General features: G+C 45.2%; 1 pseudogene; it reads left to right on the plus strand.

Moving 5' to 3' along the window:
* The first annotated feature begins 121 nt into the window (after window positions 1-121).
* On the plus strand, window positions 122-27,237 carry LOC135549384 (olfactory receptor-like protein OLF2; annotated as a pseudogene).
* The last annotated feature ends 263 nt before the right edge of the window (window positions 27,238-27,500 follow it).

Consider the following 27,500-nt stretch of genomic DNA (forward strand, 5'->3'; position numbering starts at 1 on the left):
TTTTTATTTAATTAAGCAATGGCTTTTTTCAGGCCACTCTTCCATAAAGCCCAGCTCTGTGGAATGTACAGGCTGAACACTGTGCCTGGACTGGACCTAGGCACAGGGGAAAGCTCCCGCCATGGAGCGGGACTGGACGCTATGCCTGGACTTGGCACCAATGCCGAAGAAAACTCTGGCCTTGGAGCTGGACTGGACGCCGTGCTTAGACTGGGCATCGGCTCAGGGGAAGGCTCTGGCCATGGAGCTGGAGGTTCCGGACCGTGGACCGTCTCAGGAGGTTCCGGACTGTTAAACTCCGGAAGGCTCCGGACCATTCCAATTTACAATATAAGCTCTGGACTGGGAACCTTTCCCATAAATACAGGTATTTTAGCAACCAGACTGGGAATATTTCCCTGTAATAGCTCCGGACTAGGAATTGTAGCCAGCTCTGCAGCTCTGGACTGGGGATTGTCTAAATAAGCCTGCCTTCCTTGTTGGGGCCGGCACTGGTCTAGCCATCATTGATCCTTTTTTCATTTTCCTGTTTTGTCTTGACACCGCACCATTCATTACCTGGGTATTTAACCCTCTGTTTCCACCTCATGTATTTGTCAGAGATTGTTTTATTGTCAGTATAGTGTGATTGTTGCATAGGTGCGCGTCGGGTCCTCGTACCCATGTTTGGTTTGTTTGTTAATTTATTGTTATGGAGCATACTCGTGAATCATTATTAAAAGACTCCATTTTACACTCAGTTTGACTCTCCTGAGCCTGACTTCCCTGCCACCTATTACACCTATGCATGACAGAATCTCTGACCAATATATATGAAGTCAGCAGGAGAGGACACTATGCCCATGGACCTGGAGGAACGCGTTCAGGAACAAGCGAGGGAGCTTGACTGTATCAGCTCCGTCATGGAGCACATTGTCCAGAAAATGGATCGCTGGGAGAGACAGGGAGTTTCTCCAGCACCACCACCACCACCACAACCGGAATCTCCAGTGAACATTTTTTCCTCTCCGGAATCGAGGATCCATTTATCCCTACCCACGGGATACAACGGAGATACTGCTGGCTGCCAGGGTTTCCTCCTCAAACTGAACATATCTAGCCACGGCCTCCCCAGTACCATCTGACCGTGAGAAGAGTTACGCCCTCGTCTCATGCCTCACCGGGAAAGCCCTGGAATGGGCCAGCGCTGTGTGTAGAAGGGAGGATGCGGCGTTGGACCATTTTGAGGAGTTCACCCGCCAATTCCGGATAGTATTCGATCACCCACCTGAAGGCAAAGCAGCGGGTGAGCTCCTCTATCATCTGAGGCAGGAGATGAGGAGTGCCCAGGATTTTGCTTTGGAGTTTCGGACCTTGGCTGCCGGCGCTGGATGGAGCGACAGGGCCCTGATCGACCATTACCGGTGTAGTCTACGCGAGGACGTCCGTCGGGAGCTGGCCTGTAGAGACACCACCCTCACCTTCGACCAGCTGGTGGACATGCCCATCAAGCTGGACAACATGCTGGCTACTCGTGGACGTCTAGATCGGGGTCTGGTTGTTCCATCCTCCCGCACCCTCTCTCCCGAACCTATGGAATTGGGAGGGATGGTGCGCAGGGAGACCGGAGGGGGTTCCCGCTCGAGCACCATTCATGGTCGCAGAGGGCACACTGCTGATCGGTGCCGGGTTGGTTCCTCTGGGAATAGAGAGGGCAGGCAGGGCATTCTGGCGTCACCCCAGGTGAGTAGGCACCATTCTCATCCAGAGCCCTCTGCTGCACTAATGTTTGTCTCTGTCTCTTTTCCTGATTTTTCACTGCATTCCCAGTATAAGGCACTAGTAGATTCAGGTGCGGCTGGGAATTTCATTAATAAAAGTCTAGCTCATAGTTTAGGGATCCCTATTGTTCCTGTGGATATGCCTTTCCCTATTCATGCCTTAGATAGTCGACCATTAGGGTCAGGGTTTATCAGGGAGGTAACCGCACCTTTGTGTATGATAACGCAGGAGGGTCACAAGGAGAAGATTAGTCTTTTCCTTATTGATTCTCCTGCGTATTCTGTGGTGCTAGGCCTACCCTGGTTAGTTTGTCATAACCCCACTGTTTCTTGGCCACAGAGGGCTCTCACGTGGTGGTCGCGAGAATGCTCAGGTAGGTGTTTAGGGGTTTCCGTTGGTGCTACTACGGTGGAAAGTCCAGACCAGGTCTCCACCGTGCGCATTCCCCCCGAATATGCCGATTTGGCTCTCGCCTTCTGTAAAAAGAAGGCGACTCAATTACCACCCCATCGATGGGGGGATTGTGCGATAGATCTCCTGGTAGACGCTGCATATCCCAAGAGTCACGTGTATCCCCTGTCGCAAGCGGAGACGGAGGCTATGGAGACATATGTCTCTGAATCCCTGCATCAGGGGTTCATTCAGCCATCCATTTCACCCGTCTCTGAAGACTCTGTTTTCCTCGGTGCCTGTGCTGGCTCATCCGGATCCCTCTTTGCCATTCATAGTGGAGGTGGACGCATCCGAAGCTGGGATAGGAGCAGTGCCCTCTCAGTGTTCGGGTACGCCACTGAAGCTTCGCCCCTGTGCTTTCTTTTCGAAGAAACTCAGCCCGGCGGAGCGAAACTATGATGTGGGGAACCGAGAGCTGTTAGCTGTCGTAGAAGCCTTGAAGGTATGGAGACATTGGCTTGAGGGGGCTAAACACCCTTTTCTCATCTGGACTGACCACTGCAATCTGGAGTACATCCGGCAGGCGAAGAGATTGAATCATCGCCAGGCAAGGTGGGCCATGTTTTTCACTCGTTTTGTGTTTACTCTTTCTTACAGACCAGGCTCCCAGAACATTAAGGCAGACATATTGTCTCGGCTGTATGACACAGAGGAGCGGTCCATGGATCCCACTCCCATACTCCCAGCTTCGTGTCTGGTGGCGCCTGTAGTGTGGGAGCTGGACGCGGACATTGAGCGGGCGTCACGTGCAGAGCCTTCTCCCCCTGAGTGTCCAGCTGGTCGTCTGTACGTTCTGTCTGCTGTCCGCGACCGAATGATATATTGGGCTCACACGTCACCCTCCTATGGTCATCCTGGGATAGGTCGGATGATGCGCTGTCTTGAAGGAAGGTACTGGTGGCCCACTTTAGCTAAGGATGTGAGGATTTATGTTTCTTCCTGTTTGGTGTGCGCCCAGTGCAAGGCTCCTAGACACCTGCCCAGAGGTAAGCTACAACCTCTACCCGTTCCTCAACGGCCATGGTCGCACCTGTCGGTGGATTATTTGACTGATCTTCCACCTTCACAGGGTTACACCACGATCCTGGTCGTTGTGGATCGGTTTTCAAAGTCCTGTCGTCTCCTCCCTTTGCCCGGTCTTCCTACGGCCTTACAAACTGTAAAGGCCCTGTTTACACACGTTTTCCGGCACTATGGGGTGCCTGAGGATATAGTGTCTGATCGGTGTCCCCAGTTCACATCAAGGGTCTGGAAGGCGTTCATGGAGCGTCTGGGGATCTCGGTTAGTCTTACCTCAGGTTTTCACCCCGAGAGTAATGGGCAGGTGGAGAGAGTTAACCAGGATGTGGGTAGGTTTCTGCGGTCTTATTGCCAGGATCGGCCGGGGGAGTGGGCGAAGTTCGTGCCCTGGGCAGAGATGGCTCAGAACTCGCTACGTCACTCCTCCACTAACCTTACTCCCTTTCAATGTGTATTAGGGTATCAGCCGGTTCTGGCTCCTTGGCATCAGAGCCAGACCGAGGCCCCTGCGGTGGACAATTGGTTTCGGCACGCTGAGGAAACCTGGGAGGCAGCCCACGTCCACCTTCAGCGTGCCATAAGGCGCCAGAAAATTGCCGCAGACCGTCGCCGCAGTGAGGCCCCAGTGTTCGCACCAGGGGACAGGGTCTGGCTCTCGACCCAAAACCTGCCCCTTCGCATGCTCTTCCGGATGCTGGGTCCGCGGTTTGTGGGGCCGTTTAAAGTCCTGAGGAGAGTGAACGAGGTATGTTATAGGTTACAACTACCCACTCATTACCGTATTAACCCCTCGTTCCATGTGTCTCTCCTCAGGCCGATGGTGGCTGGCCCGCTCCAGGAGGCTGAAGTGCGTAATGTTCCTCCGCCTCCTCTAGACATCGAGGGGTTCCGGCGTACTCTGTTCGATCCATTTTGGATTCGAGACGTCGGGCGAGGGGCCTTCAGTACCTCGTGGACTGGGAGGGGTACGGGCAGGAGGAGAGATGCTGGGTTCCGGTGGATGACGTGTTAGATCCTTCCATGTTATCAGAATTCCACCGTCTCCATCCGGATCGCCCTGCACCTCGCCCTCCGGGTCGTCCCAGAGGCCGGTGTCGACGCGCAGCTGGCGCGTCAGGGGGGGGGGGTACTGTCACGACTTCTGCCGAAGTCGTTGCCTCTCCTTGTTCGGGCGGTGCTCGGCGTTCGACGTCACCGGTCTTCTAGCCATCATTGATCCTTTTTTCATTTTCCATTGGTTTTGTCTTGTCTTCCCACACACCTGTTTTCAATCCCATTCATTACCTGTTGTGTATTTAACCCTCTGTTTCCCCTCATGTCTTTGTCAGAGGTTGTTTTATTGTCAGTATAGTATGTTTGTTGCATAGGTGCGCGTCGGGTCCTCGTACCCATGTTTGGTTTGTTTGTTAATTTATTGTTATGGAGCATACTTGTGAATCTTTATTAAAAGACTCCATTTTACACTCAGTTTGACTCTCCTGCGCCTGACTTCCCTGCCACCTATTACACCTATGCATGACACAATCTGCACAAAGGCAAAAAGGCTATTTTTAAACAATGGAGGAGCTTTTCTAAGTAATCTACTTGAGAACCATTTAGGGTTCAAATAAAACATTTGAATGAGTGAAACTTTTAGAGAAAGGTTTAGTGCTTTTATATTTAATAATCTCAACACACCCAATTCATATTCATTATATAGATAGGCACATTTTATTTTGTCTGGTTTAGCGTCCCAGATAAAGCTAAATATTTTTTGCTCATATGATTTTAAAAACGAATCATCAGGAGTAGGCAGCGTCATAAGTGAGTAAACTGAGATATGACTAAGGAGTTAATCAGGGCAATTGTTCCATAAATAAACAGGTATTTACCTCTCCATGGTTGCAGGTTCTGTCTTATTTATTGTTTGTTTCACAATACAAAATATTTTGCATCTTCAAAGTGGTAGGTATGTTGTGTAAATACAATGATACAACCCCCCAATAAATATATTTTAATTCCAGGTTGTAAGGCAAAAAAATAGGACAATACCAAGGGGGGGGGGGTGATTACTTTCGCAAGCCACTGTATATCATACATAAACACCTTCCTAACATTGAGTTGCACCGAACCTTTTGCCATCAGAACAACTTCAATTCGTTTCGGCATGGACTCGGTGTTGAAAGCATTCCACAGGGATGCTGGCCCATGTTGACTCCAGTGTGTCCCACATCTGTGTCAAAGTGGCTGGACATCCTTTTTGTGGTGGACAATTCTTGATACACACAGGAAACTGTTGAGCGTAAAAACCCAGAAGCGTTGCAGTTCTTGACACACTCAAATTGGTGCGCCTGGCACCTACTACCATACCCTGTTCACTTAAATATTTAGTCTTGCCCATTCACCCACCCTCTGAATGTCACACATACACAATCCATGTCTCAATTGTCTTAAGGTTTAAAAATCCTTCTTTAACCTCCTCTACACTGATTGAAGTGGATTTAAAAGGTGACATCAATAAGAGGATCATAGATTTCACCTGGATTCATCTGGTCAGTGTATGTCATGGAAAGAGCTGTTGGTTTTGTACACTCAGTGTATGTCATGGAAAGAGCTGTTGGTTTTGTACACTCAGTGTATGTCATGGAAAGAGCTGTTGGTTTTGTACACTCAGTGTATGTCATGGAAAGAGCTGTTGGTTTTGTACACTCAGTGTAAAGTGATGTCATGGAAAGAGCTGTTGGTTTTGTACACTCAGTGTATGTCATGGAAAGAGCTGTTGGTTTTGTCATACACTCAGTGTATGTCATGGAAAGAGCTGTTGGTTTTGCTGTTGGTTTTGTACACTCAGTGTATGTCATGGAAAGAGCTGTTGGTTTTGTACACTCAGTGTATGTCATGGAAAGAGCTGTTGGTTTTGTACACTCAGTGTATGTCATGGAAAGAGCTGTTGGTTTTGTACACTCAGTGTATGTCATGGAAAGAGCTGTTGGTTTTGTACACTCAGTGTATGTCATGGAAAGAGCTGTTGGTTTTGTACACTCAGTGTATGTCATGGAAAGAGCTGTTGGTTTTGTACACTCAGTGTATGCATGTAAGTATGCATGTACCTGTGTGTATATATAAGTATGATCGTTTTATTTTTATTTACAACAAATAGTGTCTAATAAGCCCATGTGAGCTGGGCATTATGAAGATGCATGACACTATAATAATTCAAACTGATGTCTTTTCAACCAGGCTTTGCGTACTGGACACCTTCACTGGCTTCCTGCTTTTCACTATGTGATTGGAATACTGTTAGTGCTGTAATGACAAAGGGTCCTCTTGAATCTTTATGTCATTACAGCACTCTCTGATTACTTTACAGGTAATAAAGACAATGTAAAGCAAAGGTATTTTGTTGTATTTCATAGCTGATACATGTACACTTAAGAATGTAGCTGTAGGAGAAGAGTCAGCTCAGGAAGAAAGAGAGAACAAAAGGCAAAGTATATAAAGAGGTAGAAAAAAGCAGACAGACAACCAGAGAGGGATGGAAAGAGAGAGAGGGAGCAGGATTCTGAGTCAGGGGATCAGACTCTGGTGGTAATCAGGGCAGAAGTGCAGCACGGCTGTTTCTCCTCCTCTGGCACCCTCTGCTAAGACTGAATCTTAGCAGAGTTATTAGGAGTAAGCAAGAACCGCTGAGAACCATCTCAAGGTCGAAATCCCCCTTCACGGAGTGGCAGTATGATTTCAAACACCGATTCAATAGAACCATTGAGAGCTAGACAACCTACAGGAGCACTGACCCTGTCACGCCCTGGTTGAGGTATATTGTGTTTGTCTGCATTTATTTGGTCAGGCCAGGGTGTGACATGGGTTTTTTTTGTGGTGTGTTTTGTCTTGGTGGTGTCTAGCATAGTCTATGGCTGCCTGAGGCGGTTCTCAATCAGAGTCAGGTGATTATCGTTGTCTCTGATTGGGAACCATATTTAGGCAGCCATATTCTTTGAGTATTTCGTGGGTGATTGTTCCTGTTTCTGTGTTTGTTGTCACCAGATAGGCTGTATAGGTTTTCACGTTCCATTTGTTGTTTTGTATTGTTCGTGTTTTTTCGTCATCATTAAACATGTATCAAAAATACCACGCTGCATTTTGGTCCGCTTCTCCTTCACCAGACGAGAACCGTTACAGACCCTCTCAACACAATGACTGACGGATTTAACAAGGTTTATCATTAGAGAGATATAGATTTAAAGATCTTACTGAGGCAGTGACCTTTATCAGAGCTATATGATGAAATGATTTAGAAGGGCTGGTCTTGTTCTGGAAACACTTAGTGAATGTTAAATCCTGTAGACTTCCATTTGGACATGGTGGGGGAATGAACCTGAAGGGTAGTTCACTTGTAGGTACAGATGTAGGTACAGATGTAGGATTAAATATGATCACTCTTTTGTTGCTGAGAATTTTCCTGTGAAACAGGAAATGCAAACTTCTAAAGTTTGTCACTTCCACCGTCAAATTTCAGACCGAATTTGCCATAAAGAAAAATGTATCAACCCCTAAATAAAAGTTCCATTCATTAAAATCCACATAATAATTCACATTTCCTGTTGCTGCAGCAAACTGCCTGAAATTAAGCTCCTACATCTGTAACTATAGCTCTGTACCGAATATTGTATCTGCCTTTGGGAGGGCCAGACACATCAACAGCAGAGGGAACACTCACTGCACACAAAGCACAAGTCGTATTTTTGCCACACCCTGATCTGTTTCCCTTGTCTTGTGATCATCTCCACCCCCTCCAGGTGTCACTTATTTTTCCCGGTGTATTTATTCCTGTGTTTTCTGTCTTTCTGTTTCAGTTTGTCTCGTCTTGTCAAGTCAACCAGCGTGTTTTTTCCATGCCTCTGCTTTTTCTTATCTCTCTTTTGCTAGTCCTCCCGGTTTTGACCCTTGCCTGCCCTGACTCTGAACCCGCCTGCCTGACCATACTACCTGCCCTGACCTCGAGCCTGCCTGCCACTCTGTACCTCCTGGGGTCTGACCTTGTTATGATCTTTTTGCCTGTCCACGACCATTCTCTTGCCTGCCCCTTGGATACTAATAAATATCAGAGACTCTAACCATCTGCCTCCCGTGTCTGCATCTGGGTCTCACCCTGTGCCAATATTGTTTTCATCAGTTTGTTATATACTGGAATTACTAGATTAAGGCTTAATTTGCATTATTTGCCAAAGAGACAGAGATTTAGTGAGTGAGAGAAGGGGTGCCAGAGATACAGAGAGAGGGGAGTTTGCCATTCCCCGATTAACCTGTGGCAGCATGCAAGTGTGTACGTTCATGTGTTTGTTTTGTGTATGTGATAGTGAGGTCATTAGGGTCCATGATAGTTAGTGGGATTTTAATTAGTAGGTAAAGTGTGTTTATGTTGACACTGCCCTATTAGTCTTCACGTCAGAGAATGTTCAATGCAGACACCTGGGGCCATCACCTCTCTTAATGAGCTATTACATCAAATAGATTCACGAGCGTACGCACACACGTACACCCTAAGGACTCCACACGTTACATGCAACCCCAGGTTAACTCTCAAACACTTGTGTGTAACACTTAAGCTTGATTCCTCCCTAACCTTTGACAGCCACATCAAACAACTGGACATGTCATTTAATACCTGAAGAACATTGCCGAACATCGTCCCACCCTCACTCAGTCTGACTCAGAGGAGCTTGTCCATGCTTTTATCTCCTCAAGGCTGGACTATTGCCTATTCCCAAAAGATTGGAAAGCTGCCACGGTCATCCCCCTCTTCAAAGAGCGAGACAGTCTAGACCCAGACTGTTATAGACCTTTATATATCCTACCCTGCCTTTCTAAACTCTTCGAAAGCCAAGTTAACAAACAGATCACCTACAATTTCAAATCCCACCGTACCTTCTCCGCTATGTAATCTCTTGATCCACCTCTACACAGACGACACCATTCTGTATGCTTCTGGCCCTTCTTTGGACACTGTGTTAACAAACCTCCAGACGATCTTCAGTGCCATACAACACTCCTTCCGTGGCCTCCAACTGCTCTTAAATGCAAGTAAAACTAAATGCATGCTCTTCAACCGATTGCTGCCCGCACCCCCCCTCCCTTCTATCATCACTACTCAGGATGGTTCTGACTTTGAATATGTGGACAACTACAAATACCTAGGTGTCTGGTTAGACTGTAAACTCTCCTTCCAGACTCACATTAGGCATCTCCAATCCAAAATTAAATCTAGAATAAGCTACCTATTTCGCAAACAAAGCATCCTTCACTCATGCTGCCAAACATACACTCGTAAAACTGACTATCCTACCAATCCTTCACTTCGGCGATGTCATTTACAAAATAGCCTCCAACACTCTACACAGCAAATTGGATGCAGTCTATCACAGTGCCATCCATTTTGTCATCAAAGCCCCATATACTACCCACCACTGCGACCTGTATGCTCTGGTTGGCTGGCCCTCGCTTCATATTCATCGCAAAACCCACTAGCACAGTTCATCTATAAGTATTTGCTAGGTAAAGCCCCGCCTTATCTCAGCTCACTGGTCACCATAGCAGCACCCACCCATAGCACACGCTCCAACAGGTATATTTCACTGGTCATCTCAAAGCCAACTCCTGCTTTGGCCGCCTTTCCTTCCAGTGCTCTGCTTCCAATGGCTGGAACGAATTGCAAAAATCACTGAACCTGGAGTTTTATCTCCCTCACTAACTTTAAGTATCAGCTGTCAAAGCAGCTTACCGATCATTGCACCTGTACACAGCCCATCTGTAAATAGCCCACCCAACTACCTCATCCCCATATTGTTATTTTTTATTTTTTGCTCCTTTGCACCCCAGTATCTCTACTTGCACATTCATCTTCTGCCCATGTATCACTCCAGTGTTTAATTGCCGAATTGTAATTATTTCGCCACTATGGCCTATTTATCGCCTTACCTCCCTAATCTTACTACATGTTGCACGCATTCTATATAGATTTTTCTATTGTGTTATTGACTGTATATTTGTTTATCACATGTGTAACTATGTGTTGTTTTTGTTGCACTGTTTTGCTTTATCTTGGCCAGGTCGCAGTTGTAATTGTGAACTTGTTCTCAACTGCCCTACCTAGTTAAATAAAGGTGGGAAAAAATTTGCAACACATTCTTCCTCGGGATCCCTGGCAGGAGTCTCCAGAAGCTCCAATACATCCAGAACAGTGCTGCCAGGATCTTGATGAGAGTGTGGAAACACCATCACATCTCCCCCATCTTGTATCTCTGCACTGTCTCCCCATCTCATTCTGGATTGAATTCAAAAACCCTCCTGCTGACTTTCCAGTGTGTTCATCACACTGCCCTTCCTTATCTTAAAGATCTGATATACCTTCATAGCCCCACCCTCAGATCAAGCCATAGCCTGCTCCTCCACGCCCCCAGGACCAAATGCCTCTCCTTGGGGTATCGACTGCCCCCAGCCTCTGGAATGCCCTCCTGGACCACCTGAAGGCACCACAAACGGCTTAAAGACATTTCTCTTTGGGAGTGTTTTCTGTTGATATCTATGCTCCTTCGTGTGCTTGTACTATATATTGTCAGCTGGGCTCTTTGTGTCAGTTGCCCTATCTAGTTGTGTCCCCAAATAAAATAAAATGCACTTTTGAGATGATTCTGTACAATGAAAAGGGCTTTACAAATGTAATAAATCATTATAATTCACAGTACATCCACCGACAAGAAGACTAACTGTATTTTGAAATAGGCAAACAAACACAACCATGATGCTATTCTGTAATTCCCTGCTACAGAAGAGTGTGTTGTTGGTAACAAGGTTATAATGACTTGATATGAGCTTGGAGGTGATGACACCCACAGGACTCATTAGGACCTTATCTGGAGGAGGGGGGGGTGTCAGGAGGGGGCAGTGTGTGTGGGGGGGTCATTAAAGAACAACTGCCCCTACAAACCAACTAATCCCTTTGTGGCATCGATATGAGTCCGAAACATTTATTCTAGTGTGAAAATTGACTACAAAGTGTAAATAGGATTATTTGGGTCAAAAAGTCAGTCTCATCTAAAATGAAGTTTGGAACCTCAGTGCTTTACAACAAGTAAATTAAGGTTAGGTTTTGGATGACAATTATGTCTACAAATCAAGCAAGCCCTCAGTTGCCAGTAACAGTAATGACAACATTGCCATCTCTGGCAAAAGGTGTTTCCTACTAATTATTTGCCTACTTTAGTAATGTCATCATATTTCCATGCCACTCTAAGTTAGTGTAATTCAGAACTAAACGGTCCACAGCCTCTGAGGTTAAACCCTTGTCTAGGGCACAAATACAGAAGGTAACCCACTTCATTCATTTGATAATCCAGTTGTGAAACATAATTTATGTAAACTGACATTATTTGTTGCTTATTTTCTATTTCGTAGATGTGTCGTGTCTTTGGCATCATTAAACTGAAGATTAATCTTTATCATATAACTCTGTAATTATTATTACGTGATTAAACTGATTAACCACGTGGTGTGGTTAAAAGATTCAGCCATCTACTCAAACCTTAGGTTTATGGTCTCCTCTCAAACCTTGGCCCTCTCGTTATCGAGTTAAGCTGGTCCGCAACCTTTGTCATCTCGTAATTGAGAGAAACATGGTCTGTTGAGAAATTCTCAAGGTCAGGGTTTTATTCGGAAGAGCAGAATGGGGCCTGTTCCAGGACACCAGACCATAACTGTGCTCATGGGCGGTCCTCTGATTTATTGGAGTTTCCTTCATTCAACAGTCCAAAATCACATTACACAATTTCACAAACAGTATCATCCTCACTCATTCATCTTATACAACAATTAGATGTAAGCCTCATATCTGAGGCAATTGTATAAACAGTTTATGGTAATGTGGCCGTATTGTCTCCCATGAGTTTCACAAAATTGTACCAAATGGACCAGTTCGTAGCTGGATTCTTCACCGATCTTCTATACCTTCTCCGGAACATAAATGTTGTTCGGACCTCAAGTTCTGTGAGGTGGAAGAAATTCCTTATCTTTTACCCTTTTCTCAAATTGTTTTCGCTTTAGTTCTTCCCGTAGTGGAACTTCTGGAGAACATTGGTCTATGTTTTGATCGTCCTTTAACCCTTTGATACCGTTGTGCTCTGACACTTTTTGTGGGTTGTGTGCAGGAACGTAGCGAACAGGTCGATTGTAGCGGTAGTCATGTTGATGGCGACGTACTTTACAGTTATTTCGAATGCGGAGGTTATTGGAATCATGATTTGGTGGTAGAAACTGTTGTGCGTCATCTCTCAACGCTCCAATACTTGATAATGCACCCTCTAACTGGAGTGAGTGCTCCTGGTCAAACTTAAATACCGAGTGGTAAGGGCTCTTAGCGTTGTGAACTTTTGATGCCTCAAAAGCTGTGCTTGCAAGCTCTCTGAGTTGTAAGATAGACAAGCCAATGTGGGCGGCAGGGCCCAAGTAGGTAATGAAGGTGTGATACATGTTCGACAGGAACATTTGTTTAAATGGTAACCGGTCCTATTCCATTCCTGTTTCAGTGTTTAGGCCAAAGTAAGCTGAACGAAGCTTATGATTGTAAGCTTGTGGGTGTTCGTTCCGAGCTTGTTTGACGGTGTTAGCCAGTGAGCTATCGTGTTTACGAGTCGCAGAACCACTGAATTCTACTTTCAAATCTGTGGCAAGTTTAGCGTAGTTGTTTAGCACATGTTGCTGTTGTAGACGAATGAACCTTGTCACGTGTCTATTCGACGTTCGCTTCAACAGGTAAACTTTTGTCAGAACCCGTATGCTCGGGTAGCCATCCAACGCGTCCCCTCTATGTCAGCTAGAATGTCTCAGTATCGTTTGGTTGACCTGGAATGGGGTCAAAGGTGGGGAAATTCTTGACGAGTTTGTCAAGGTATTCCGCGCCAAGCGGGCGGAGAGGGTTGGCTTCATGCTGTGGAGAGATTGGGGCCGAAAGGCCAAAAGGAGAAGCCAAGCCTTGCTGCTGTTGGCCAAGCGGTGTCATATTACTCAGTGCCGAATGGCAAAGAGGAGAAGACTGAGGGACACATGAGGAAGGCAACGTCTGAAACCTATCGTCTTTACTCCTGTGAGTACAGGGCTCCGGATGCTTGGATGGATTGTCACGCTGTAGAGCGTGACCATTCTGGACTTCCACCAGATGGTACCTAAGGGTGATATTCTGCTGCATTGCAGAGTCCACTTGAGCACTTAGAGTACTGATGTTGGACACGTGAGTGTCACACCTGCTCCTTTCGGTCTCAAACTCATCTGTCATGGTTTGCAGATAGAGGTCTTGAGTACGGAGCGAGAGATTCAGTGATGAGATTTCCTCCGCTTGCTTAGAGATCAATATTTCCATCTTCATCACCTGATTTCTCTCATCATTAATTTGGTCAGCGACTTCAATGAGTTCTGCTGATTTGTCATCCAACTTTGTCATTGTGTTCATTAACTGTTGATGGAATTTATAGCTTTAAAGGAATGATTAGAATACTCCACTCAGAAACCATATAATTATAGAAATTTACTCAAATCATAAAGTTATAATTAATGGTGTGTGTAGTTTTAGTCAGTCAAGCAATATGTCTATTATAGTGTCTTGCACAGACTGTCTGAGCAAGATTCGGGGCCAACCTTGGCTAGGGGCCACTGAGAGATTGGGGAGAGGACAGGGAGTCATTCTCACTGTGTTTTCACGGTCCCTAATCTTTGTCGGCTGGGTAGCAGGAAATTGTGTGAATGTGTGTGCGTATGCTTGTGTGAATGTGTGTGCATATTTTTGTGTGAATGTGTGTGCGTGAGAAACCAGTATAAAATGAATTGTTTTGTACAACAAGCTAGCGTGCTCTCATAAAGAAATTCTGACTATCATAGCTGGGCCTCCATCTGATTCATTTAAACCTACAAATTCTGGGTTTCAGGCTGAGTAGTTAATTGAATTGGGTTTATGAACATTGAGAACATAATTCTCGTCACAATTGGTCCTTCGAGAACCGGATCTCAATACCTGCCTCTGTCGTCCCAAGGAACTGCTGAAATCCGTGCATGAGCGGATCCAGGATCTGTAAGATAAAGACCTGACCTCTGACTTGAGGGTTTATTTCAGGCCAGTGGTGAACTGGTACACGACAGAGGTGGTGACGAGATCTAACCTAGCTTTTCCCAGTCTACGAGACCAGGTCAGTAGATCTTCATTCACGAATTTGAGGGAATTGACGCTCGGGCTACATTCAGAAATATATTTGATTGTTTTTGTGTAGTTTAGGTGTTGATTTTACAAATCCCAGAGTGCATTCTTACCTGGTGACCTGTTTTTAGAATTTTGTGTACAGAACCCTGATATAGGTAGTATTCTAGGTCAAGATACATTAGCAGGTCTAACATACTAAGATCTAACAGCAATTGATCTGGAGTATATTAGCAGAAAGGTGAGAGTCAGATGTCCGCACATCTACAGTGGTGCAAAAAAAGTATTTAGTCAGCCACCAATTGTGCAAGTTCTCCCACTTAAAAAGATGAGAGAGGCCTGTAATTTTCATCATAGGTTCACTTCAACTATGACAGACAAAATGAGAAATAAAATCCAGGAAATCACATTGTAGGATTTTTAATGAATTTATTTGCAAATTATGGTGGAAAATAAGTATTTGGTCACCTACAAACAAGAAAGATTTCTGACTCTCACAGACCTGTAACTTCTTCTTTAAGAGGCTCCTCTGTCCTCCACTTGTTATCAATATAAAAGACACCTGTCCACAGCCTCAAACAGTCACACTCCAAACTCCACTATGGCCAAGACCAAAGACCTGCACCAGGCTGGGAAGACTGAATCTGCAATAGGTAAGCGGCTTGGTTTGAAGAAATCAACTGTGGGAGCAATTATTAGGAAATGGAAGACATACAAGAAGTCACGCCCTGGTCTATATTTATTATGTTATCTTCATGTATTGGGTCAGGCCAGGGTGTGACATGGGTTTATTTGTAGTGTGTTTCGTCTTGGGGTTGTGTGGGGTGTATAGATTAGTCTATGGCTGCCTGAGGCGGTTCTCAATCAGAGTCAGGTGATTATCGTTGTCTCTGATTGGGAACCATATTTATGTAGCCTGGGTTTCACTGTGTGTTTGTGGGTGATTGTTCCTGTCTCTGTGTTTGTTGCACCAGTCAGGGCTGTTTCGGTTTTCGACGTTTGTTGTTTTGTATTGTTCGTGTTTCGTCATAATTAAAGATGTATCAAACGAACCACGTTGCATTTTGTCCGATCCTTATTCCCCCTCTTCGTCAGAGGAGGAGTTGGAAGAAAGCCGTTACAGAATCACCCACCACAAACGGACCAAGCAACGTGTCAACGGGCAGGAGCCACAGGAGAAGCAACAAAGGCAGCAACAGTTGGGTGGGGGCTAACAGGGAGTATGGCTACGCCAGGTAGGAGACCTGCGCAAACTCCCTGTGCTTACCGGGGGCTAGAGAGACCGGGCAGGCACTGTGCTATGCTGTGGTGCGCACGGTGTCTCCAGTGCGGGTGCATAGCCCGGTGCGTTCTATTCCAGCTCCGCGTATCGGCCGGGCTAGATTGAGTGTCGAGCCAAATGCCATGAAGCCGGCTCTACGCATCTGGTCCCCAGTGCGTCTCCTTGGGCCAGCTTACATGGCACCAGCCTTACGCTCGGTATCCCCGTTTCGCCTGCATAACCCAGTGCGGGCTATTCCACCATGCCGCACTGGCAGGGCAACCGAGAGTATTCAACCAGGTAAGGTTGGGCAGGCTCGGTGCTCAAGAGCTCCAGTGCGCCTGCACGGTCCGGTCTAGCCAGTACCACCTCCACACCCCAGCCCTCCGGTGGCAGCTCCCCGCACCAGGCTTCCTGTGCGTGTCCTCGGCCCAGTACCACCAGTGCCAGTACCACGCATCAGACCTACTGTGCGCCTCGCCTCTCCAGCGCTGCCGGAGCCTTCCTCCTCTCCTGTGCTGCTGGAGCCTCCCGCCTGTTTAGCGCTGCCAGAGCCTTCCGCCTCTACAGCGTTGCCGGAGTCTCCTGCCCGTTTAGCGCAGCCAGACCTGCCAGTCTGCATGGAGCAGCCAGAGCTGCCAGTCTGCATGGAGCAGCCAGAGCTGCCAGTCTGCATGGAGCAGCCAGAGCTGCCAGTCTGCATGGAGCAGCCAGAGCTGCCAGTCTGCATGGAGCAGCCAGAGCTGCCAGTCTGCATGGAGCAGCCAGAGATGACAGTCTGCATGGAGCAGCCAGAGCTGACAGTCTGCATGGAGCAGCCAGAGCTGCCAGTCTGCATGGAGCAGCCAGAGCTGCCAGTCTGCAAGGAGCTGCCAGTCTGCATGGAGCTGCCAGTCTGCATGGAGCTGCCAGTCTGCAAGGAGCTGCCAGTCTGCAAGGAGCTGCCAGTCTACAAGGAGCTGCCAGAGCTGTTAGTCTGCCTGGAGCAGCCAGAGCTGTCAGTCTGCAAGAAGCCGCCAGAGCTGTCAATCTGCATGGAGCAGCCAGAGCCGCCAGTCAGCATGGAGCAGCCAGAGCCGCCAGTCAGCATGAAGCAGCCAAAGCTGCCAGTCAGCGTGGAACAGCCAGAGCCGTCAGTCTTCCAGGATCCGCCAGTCAGCCAGACTCTTCCAGATCTGCCAGTCAGCCAGACTCTTCCAGATCTGCCAGTCAGCCAGACTCTTCCAGATCTGCCAGTCAGCCAGACTCTTCCAGATCTGCCAGTCAGCCAGACGCTTCCAGATCTGCCAGTCAGCCAGACTCTTCCAGATCCGCCAGTCAGCCAGGATCTGCCAGAACTGCCAGACAGCCAGGATCTGCCGGATTAAACTACCTAGCTGGGCTTCCTCTCAGTGCTCGGCTTCCTCTCAGTGTTGGGCTTCCTCTCAGTGCTGGGCTTCCTCTGTCCCGAGCTGCCCCTCTGTCCCGAGCTGCCCCTCTGTCCCGAGCTGCCCCTCTGTCCCGAGCTGCCCCTCAGTCCAGTGGGGTTCTGGGTGAGGACTACTAGGCCATGGTCGGCGGCGAGGGTGGACAATCCTAGGACGCGAGGAGGGGGGACTAAGACATTCATAGAGTGGGTTCCATGTCCCGAGCCGGAGCCGCCACCATGGACAGACGCCCACCCGGGCCCTCCCTATTGTTTTTGTCGTGCGTCCGGGAGTCCGCACCTTAGGGGGGTTCTGTCACGCCCTGGTCTATATTTATTATGTTATCTTCATGTATTGGGTCAGGCCAGGGTGTGACATGGGTTTATTTGTAGTGTGTTTCGTCTTGGGGTTTGTGGGGTGTATAGATTACTCTATGGCTGCCTGAGGCGGTTCTCAATCAGAGTCAGGTGATTATCGTTGTCTCTGATTGGGAACCATATTTAGGTAGCCTGGGGTTCTCTGTGTGTTTGTGGGTGATTGTTCCTGTCTCTGTGTTTGTTGCACCAGTCAGGGCTGTTTCGGTTTTCGACGTTTGATGTTTTGTATTGTTCGTGTTTCATCATAATTAAAGATGTATCGAACGAAACACGTTGCATTTTGGTCCGATCCTTATTCCCTCTCTTCGTCAGAGGAGGAGTTGGAAGAAAGCCGTTACACAAGACCACTGATTATCTCCCTCGATCTGGGGCTCCACGCATGATCTCCCCCCGTGGGGTCAAAATGATCACAAGAACGGTTAGCAAAAATCCCAGAACCACACGGGGGGACCTAGTGAATGACCTGCACAGAGCTGGGACCAAAGTAACAAAGCCTACCATCAGTAACACACTACGCCGCCAGGGACTCAAATCCTGCAGTGCCAGATGTGTCCCCCTGCTTAAGCCAGTACATGTCCAGGCCCGTCTGAAGTTTGCTAGAGAGCATTTGGATGATCCAGAAGAAGACTGGTAGAATGTCATATGGTCAGATGAAACCAAAATAGAACTTTTTGGTAAGACCTTAACTCGTCATGTTTGGAGGACAAAGAATGGTGAGTTGCATCCAAAGAACACCATACCTACTGTGAAGCATGGGGGTGGAAACATCATGCTTTGCGGATGTTTTTCTGCAAAGGGACCAGTACGACTGATCCGTGTAAAGGAAAGAATGAATGGGGCCATGTATTGTGAGATTTTGATTGAAACCTCCTTCCATCAGCAAGGGCATTGAAGATGAAACGTGGCTGGGTCTTTCAGCATGACAATGATCCCAAACACACCGCCCGGGCAACGAAGGAGTGGCTTCGTAAGAAGCATTTCAAGGTCCTGGAGTGGCCTAGCCAGTCTCCAGATCTCAACCCCATAGAAAATCTTTGGAGGGAGTTGAAAGTCCGTGTTGCCCAGCAACAGCCCCAAAACTTCACTGCTCTCGAGGAGATCTGCATGGAGGAATGGGCCAAAATACCAGCAACAGTGTGTGAAAACCTTGTGAAGAACGTTTGACCTCTGTCATTGCCAACAAAGGGTATATAACAAAGTATTGAGATAAACTTTTGTTATTGACCAAATACTTATTTTCCTCCATAATTTGCAAATAAATTGATTTTAAAATAATGATTTTAAAATAAAGTGATTTTCTGGAGAAAAAAAATCTCAATTGGTCTGACATAGTATAGTGTACCTATGATGAAAATTACAGGCCTCTCTCATCTTTTTAAGTGGGAGAACTTGCAAAATTGGTGTCTGACTAAATAATTTTTTGCCCCACTGTCGGTCTGATCATCCAACGAAGAGGGGAAGCCTAATATAGCGGAGGGAGATACGAGATATTAACGTCAATAGAACAAGCAACAACAGAAAAATAGGCTGTTGACGAGGGATTTGTGACCCCTGGAAAATAGCTTATAGATGTATACGGGTGAGACCTAATGTCCGATCGACACCTCAACACACTTTATAGATAAAGTTTCAAGAAAGGAAAAACACAGATCCGTAATGGCTCGAAGGTATCTGCACTACCAATTTAAACTATCTATGTTGAGACCTAACCGTTAACTTGGCCAATATACATTAGCTGATCTAACATACTAAGATCTAACAGTAATTGATCTAAAGTATATTAGCAGGGAGGGAGGCAAGAACTACAGGAGGCACGCAAAATAGGTCTGACTATTCCATGAAAGGAGACACCCACATAGATTGTGAGATTAAAGAGACACAAACATAGATTTTGCAGGAATAACAACTATAGTAATTGGATAACGGGAAAAAGCACATACATAGATCATAGAAATACATACACACAGATTTTGAGAATAGGTATAGGAACTACAAGGGTTACCCCAAAGGAGGTCCCGGAATTAACGGGAGATGAGAAATATATGCAGGGAAAAGATAAGAGGAACACCTATTTTGGCCCGACATGAGTAGTAAGTACGAATTTGAGGAGTAAGTACGAATTTGACGGACATTTAAATATAGAAAAACTGGAATCAATGATTAAACAAATAAATAGGGTTTGTGGGGACAAGGCAGATAAACAACGAGCAGAGGGGCTAGACACAGCGAGGGTATGGTTAGCCGAGGCGAGGAAGAGAGCTGAGGGAGAAAGGAAAAAGAAGGAATATGTAAGTTGCCAGCAACAGAGAGCAATAACTCCCACGGCTCCTCTGGAGGTCCCTCATAAACCTAAATTATAGCCCAATGAGGAGAGGAGTAGCAGAGTGGCTGGATGACAAAGATGAAAGGGAGGCTAGTCAGTATCCTCTAATTGCCTTACCCAACCCACGGGCTGGGGACGCAGGACAGGAACCTATTTTAGAAGTGTATAGGGCATGGACCCATAGGGATGTAGAAAGAGAGGTGGGGGGAATGGTACACCCTAAAACAGGCATGGAAGGATTTAGAAGGGATCTAGAAGGTTTGACAGCCAGCTTCAAGTTAAACACAGGAGAAGATGAGAGAGCGGTACGGCAGTTGGTGGGGATGGACTGTGCAGCTGTACAAAGGCAATGGATACCAGGGCATAACAATTTAATTACAGTGCCATGGGCGGCAGAGGGTGATTACGTTGTCAAAATTGCAGAATTGTATAATAATTTGAGGGATTATTATCACCGACATGCAGACTTCTCTAAGGTTTCCAAATGTAGGCAGGGGGATGGTGAGTCCATCAGTCAGTACTTAGAGAGACTGAAGGATGTGTTTAACACCAACAGTGGGTTAACAGAGCCCCTGCTAGCAGATGGTTTTAACACTGCATATCACCAGCAGCTGAAGATACCTTTTCTCAGCAGAATGTGCCCCGAGATTAGCAGTACCGTAAAGAAAACCTTGGTGGGGTGGGGACTAGCAGAACTGGGGGAAGTAAAAAGATATGCAATTCATTTTGAACAGCACGGTAAAAGCGAGGAGACTAAGAAGAAGCTGAAAGGGGCAGAATACTTGATGGCCACTCTGGGTGAGATAGCCAGTAAGGGCTCTGACAGAAAGGGATGGAAGGCTAACAGAAGAGGAGATAAGGACAGAGATAGAGATGATGATAGATGTTTTAATTGTAACAAGTCGGGTCACTTTGCTCGGGATTGTGAGGCACCATGCAGGCACTGCAAGAAAGTAGGATACAATCACAGTGATTGTCGTAACAAGAAAGATAGAAAGGGACAAAACAAGCAGGCGCCCACAGCCTGAGTCAGAGGAGGAAGAGGAGGCGTGACTAGATTCAGGGGCAGAGGATAGCGGTAGCGAGACGGGAGAGGGGAGGTCGGAACAGAATTGTGAATTTTTTTAATTAGTAACTATTGATTTAGCATTGCAAAAGGAACAGATGAATTAAAGGAGTAACTCCGGTGCAAGTGGTTCCAAAATCAAATTATAGACCTGACCAAAAACCATACCCATTAAAGCTGGAAGCAATTAAAGGGATAACACCCAGTTTTGAACAGCTACGAAAGGGAGGGGATATCATACCGGGGAATGAAGCATTCTGTAACTCTCCTCTTCTTCCAGTGACAAAAGTATTTCCTAGCACTGACTGGAGAATGGAGTCGGATTTAAATTACTGAATCATAGAAGATACCGTTACCTAAATCTAATGAATTCTAAATAATAACAGAGAGATAATTGCGATAGAGTTGTGCCCATCGAAATGTGTTTTTATTCTTATGGATTGAAATTGAACAGGAAGTTAAGGTATACTAACATTACAATCTGTTTCCATTACGTGGAACCATGACAGGTCCGCAAAGTGCATTGCAGTTTGAGTTAATTTTATTTTAAAGGGACAGTGCACGATAATCACAGTTGTGGGGGTCTATTGGCAGGGTGTTCATATCAAGCATTTTGAGAGACTGTTTGCAGACAGACAGAATGGGTTTTGCATATAACCATTGAGGAAATTTAAAACTAATGATTTGAGGGAGTACAATGGAATTATCATTATTATTAGGTTTTGTTTGTAAAAAACTTTCGGGTTTGAGGAGATTTCCATGTTTCCCAGAGACACGATATCTTAAAGGGGTACACTCACATATGGAATATTAGAAGTTTTGTTTTCTGAGTTTTAATTAAACACGTGAGTTCTTTTAGATAAAGGGTTCTTTAATTTATCTAATATAGTATGGAACATGACTGTAAAAGGGTGACCTTTGACCTCTATCATGGCTTTCTGTTGGGGTCTAATCAGTCTCATGGGAGGGCCATTTGGATAATGAATTTGAGGTCATTTGTGGTAGTGATTTTAAGGTAAATTGATAATTATGGACGAGTTTATATAATATATATTATAATTTGAACCAACGAGAAGAAAGAAATGGCATAGCCTTGGATTAATGATAGATGTATATTAAGTATTTAGAACCTAATCCAGGCCAACAGGACAGGGATATATGACATCTGTGGTGATTCAGGATTATCGATAGGATCGAGATAACCTTAACTTCTTTGGGGTAGGGGGCAGTATTGGGTAGCTTGGATGAAAAACGTGCCCAAATTTAGCTGCCTGCTACTCAGCCGTAAAGGCTAGAATATGCATATAATTAGTATATTTGGATAGAAAACACTCTGAAGTTTCTAAAACTGTTTGAATGATGTCTGAGTATAACAGAACTCGGCAGGCATAATCCTGAGAAGCATCCAACCAGGAAGTGGGAAATCTGAGGTTTGTGGTCAACTCAGCCACATTGAAGATACAGTGGGATATTAGTTATGTTTCACATCTCAAGGCTTCCACTAGATGTCAACATTATTTAGAAACGGTTTTGAAGATTCTTCTCTAAAGGAGGGGCTCATAAGAGCTCTTTGAGTGAGTGGTCTGGCAGAGTGCCACAGCCTCGTTCTGGCGCTCACGTGAAAGGTAGTTACGTTCCACTTCATTTGTACAGACAAAGGAATTGTCTGGTTGGAACATTAATTAAGTTTTATGTTAAAAACATCCCAAAGATTGATTCCATACTTAGTTTGGCATGTTTCTACGGGCTGTAACAGAACGTTTTGAACTTTTTGTCCGACGTTCGGCGCGACTGTAACGGTTTTCATGCGGTGAAGGAGAGTCGGACCAAAATGCAGCGTGTACATTGCGACCCATGTTTAATGAACAAACGTAAAACACGAATCAATACAAATACTACAAAACAAAAAGAACGTAACAAAAACCGAAACAGCCTATACTAGTGTAAAATAACACAGAGACAGGAACAAGGACACTAAGGAACAATCACCCACAAAACACACAAAGAATATGGCTGCTTAAATATGGTTCCCAATCAGAGACAACGATAATCACCTGACTCTGATTGAGAACCGCCTCAGGCAGCCATAGACTAACGCTAGACATCCCACAAAACCCCAAGACAAAAACACACCACAATAACCCATGTCACACCCTGGCCTGACCGAATAAATGAAGAATAAACATAGTATATTTCGACCAGGGCGTGACAGCGACCTGAACGCGCTTTTGGATTTGTTTACCAAACGCCCTAACAAAAGAAGATATTTGGACATAACTGATGGAACTTATCGAACAAATCAAACATTTATGGTGGAACTGGGATTCCTGGGAGTGCATTTTGATGAAGATCATCAATTGTAAGTGAATATTTAAAACGCTATTTCTGAGTAATGTTGACTACCTAATATAGCGGGTATCTTTTTGACTGCTTTGTTGTCTAAAGGCTGTACTGTATTATTGCATGGTTTGCTTTCTCCGTAAAGTTTTTTTGAAATCTGACATAGCGGTTGCATTAACTTCTTGAGTGTAGGGGGCAGGATTTTCATTTTTGGCTAAAAAACGTACCCATTTGAAACTGTCTATTTCTCAGGCCCAGAAACTAGAATATGCATATAATTGTCAGATTAGGATAGAAAACAATCTAAAGTTTCCAAAATGGTCAAAACATTGTCTGTGAGTATTACAGAACAGATTTTGCAGGCAAAAACCTGAGGAAAATCCAACAAGGAAGTGCTGTTTTTCCTGAAAGCGCTCTGTTCCATTGGATGCCATGCCTCCATTTAAAGGGATATCAGCCAGATTCTGTGACCAGTCTTTAGACATAGTTTCAGGCTTTTATTTTGAAAAATGAGTGAGGAACAACCCATCGCGTCAGTGGATGGCTGGGTGCCAGCAGCGTTTTGTATGCGCAGAAGCCATTTTCTCTCGCCTATGGAAGAAGCTACATTCCAGTTGACATATTATCGATTATATATTGTAAAATCAACATGAGGATTGATTCTAAAAAAAAATTGACATCTTTCTACGCACTTTACGGATACAATTTGGATTTTTCGTCAGCAATGTCGTGACCGCTCGAGCCTGTGGATTTCTGAACATAATGCGCCAAACAAATGGAGGCTCGGGACAGGAGGCATGGAAATGTCCAGACTGACCACAGTAAAGACAACGTTGCTTGTTAATCCTGCACCATCTCTCCAGAGCGGAAACCTAGTGCTTCCCAATTGTATTGGCTCTTCTGAAGGATATGAAGGAGAACCAGAGCTGAATTGAGGACTCTGATGGGGTACAGGACAAGCAAACGCAGCATAAGCCAGTGGAACAAACAAAGAATTGACTCCCTCAGCAGAAAACAAAACACTGGAAACAACTCTGAACCCCTCCGTCCTCTCACGACGACGTTCCCGAAGCCGGTTGTCAATCCGGATGGCCAGAATGATAAGCTCATCCAGAGTGTCAGAGTTGTCCCGGGAAGTCGGTTCATCCTTGAGGACCTCGCTGATGCCATTCAGAAAGGCTGAGTGAAGTGCCTCTGTATCCAACCGCTTTCAACGGCAAGAATCCGAAAGTCAATGGTGTAATCTGCTACCCTCCGGCTGCCGTGTCAAAGCACAATGAGTCTTTGAGCAGCGTCCCTGCCACTGATGGGGTGATCAACAACCCTCTTTGTCTCCTGGGTGACACTTTGTCAATTAAAACAAATGTCTGATTGCTTCTCTCATATGGCCGTAGCCCAGGCCAGAGCCCGTCCTGAGAGCAAGGATATGACATATGATGGTCCCAAATGGAGGAAGACATTGAGCTGGTTGGGAGTTGAGGATTAGGAACAGCCACAGGTGCAGCAGCCGTTGCCACCGACTGTCCTCTCTGCAGAGCAGACACAAGAGTTCTTAAATCATCTGACAATGTCTGCAGTCGCGCCTCATGGCGACCAATTTATTTAATTTGTATTTAACCTTTATTTAACTAGGCATGTACATGCACATCCAATCACAGTTCTATGGTGGGTGAGAGCCGACCATAAATGGAATTCGGAGTGTTCCTCGGACGACTGAAAAATCTCTGCTGGGTCCATTGTAGGCTTAGGACTACTATACCAATAATGCAAGTATGAACTCGAATCCAGGGGCAGAGAAACACAGCAAGCAGGAGTAAGGATAAATCCAGAACTTTTACTTAGTCTTAACAGAAACAAGGCAACCGCACAAGAGCACACTAATAAAACATGAGACCTAAGCAAAGATACAGACCAACAGACGAACCTAAATAACAAGGCAACCAGGTGAACAGAGAGGGTAATTAAACACAGGAGAATCCAATGAGTAATAATCAGGGTAACCTGAAATCTAGAAAACAGGGTAAGGGTGCCCTCCAGCGGTAACCTAGGGAAATAACAATCAAATAACACAGAAACTGTGACACTTCTGGCTTGTTGTCACGCCTTGGTCTTAGTATTTTGTGTTTTAGTTAATTAGTTGGTCAGGCCAGGGTGTGACATGGGTTTATGTTTGTTGTATTTCTTAGTGGGGTTTATTAGTTATTGGGATTGTGGCTGATTAGGGGTGTGTGTTGCATAGGTTTGGCTGCCTGAGGCGGTTCTCAATCAGTCAGGTGATTCTCGTTGTCTCTGATTGGGAACCGTATTTAGGTAGCCTGGGTTTCACTTTGTATTTCGTGGTTGATTGTTCCTGTCTCTGTGTTAGTGTTCACCAGACAGGCTGTATAGGTTTTTTCATGTTCCGTTTGTTGTTTTTGTTATTTTGTGTATCATCATTTGTTCTATTAAAAACATGAGTAACCAACACGCTGCATTTCGGTCCGACTCTCTTTCGACAAACGAAGAACGCCGTTACACTTGTACCATTAGTTTTGTCTAATTCTTCTGCATCCGTTGGAACCATTAGTCTGTGTGTTTAATGGGGGCTGAGCAAGAAAGGTGTTTGTGAGACAAGGGTGATCCTGAAGGGACCCGGGGCCAAGTCTTTGTACAAAAATGTCTGTAGAGTCTGAATGGTTTGAGCTGCAAACAATTAAAAGCGATCTTTGAAAAGCTGGGACTCTCATGTGACATGTTGTGCTCTATATGACGTTCACAAGCTACACAATAGTTGTTAGAAGGTAAGGGTGGGGTTCTTCATAGAAGATCATAGGAAATCCCAGGACGTAGTGTCTATAAAACTGTAATAAGCTCACATAGTTGCTGTCACAAACTCCACACAGACTAGTTGGATATTTATTTCCCACTGAGCAAACCATTTCTGTACTTACAGCATTCATATAAATTCCTTTTTATCAGGTTTTTATAATAAAAACATATAAACATGCAGATAAATGAAAGTCAGATGGGTCTCGGGACTGATAAGGTTAAAGAAAACAAATCATGGATTACAGTTCTTCTATCAAGTTATAAAATCCTGAACTTCCCTTTAATCTCTTAAAGGTCACTCAACATACCTCCTACCCTGACCTAATCCTCTTCCTTATCATATACATCTTCACCTCGTGGCCAACATCGGCCTCATAGTACTGATCTCCATGGAGAGGAGCCTGCATCATCCCATGTACAGTACATCCTTTTCTGACACTTGTCTCTTAATTAGATAGTTGTGGCTACAGCGATAATACCTTGTCTATTAGGGGACATTTTGACAGCAGCTCCCGAGCGATATATCACTTACATGGAGTGTGTCATTCAGGCTTTCTGTGCTCATGTTTATGCTCCTCCTTATTCAAGCTCTCCTGCGAGACCGTGTTTATAAATAACATATATGTCTTAACATTTACTGTTATGCTGTTTGTCTCGTCCGAAGGCAGCATCAGTCTCGCCTATCTGAAGATTGTCATTGTTTGTCTGAGTAGTAGAACAGCTCTTTAAACAGCAAGGCCCTGACAACCTGTCGCACACGCTTACTGGTCTACCATATTGTGCTGGGATGTTGGTGTACCATTATCATCCTCCATCGCTTCCTAGCCTATGCAGACCTGCGCAAACTGAATAATGCGGTCCCTACCTGGGTCAACCACATAATATATGGTTTACAGACTAAAGAGATTAAACAGGATATTTTGGGTGTTCAAAGAGCCAAGGTAGCTGCAGGATTCGGTGTTAAATCTGATGGGAAAATAAATAATATATAATATAATATAATGAGAACTGCAGTATATGTTTTCAAACTGACATTTATTTTAGGTGGTGCAAAGTTTTGGGTGGTGTTCCATGAATAATTTCTAGATTTAATTTCCAAATGAAAACCATCATAGAATATTTTATTGTGCAAAGTTTTATTTTAAAACCAAAATCTGTTGGTACACTTTATTTGACAGTGTGCTATTTCTCTGATATTTAGGAATAATATTGTGAGATTGTAATTACACAATATTCTCCTAACAATTACTGTTGTTTCTTTGGTATTGATTAAAAACAAGTATAATCACATACCATTTAGTACTGTATCTGGTAGTTTGTACAATGCGATTGAACAGGACTTTACAGTTGTTATTTCATTTTTATCAATAAACTTAAAACTATGAAATCAGATGTATACAGTTGTGCAACCTACACAATGAACCAAGTGGTAAACACAAATATTGTTTGGTTTCGTTTATAAGTGCATGG

This window comes from Oncorhynchus masou, chromosome 12, assembly GCF_036934945.1.
Source record: "Oncorhynchus masou masou isolate Uvic2021 chromosome 12, UVic_Omas_1.1, whole genome shotgun sequence".
Classification (NCBI taxonomy): domain Eukaryota; kingdom Metazoa; phylum Chordata; class Actinopteri; order Salmoniformes; family Salmonidae; genus Oncorhynchus; species Oncorhynchus masou.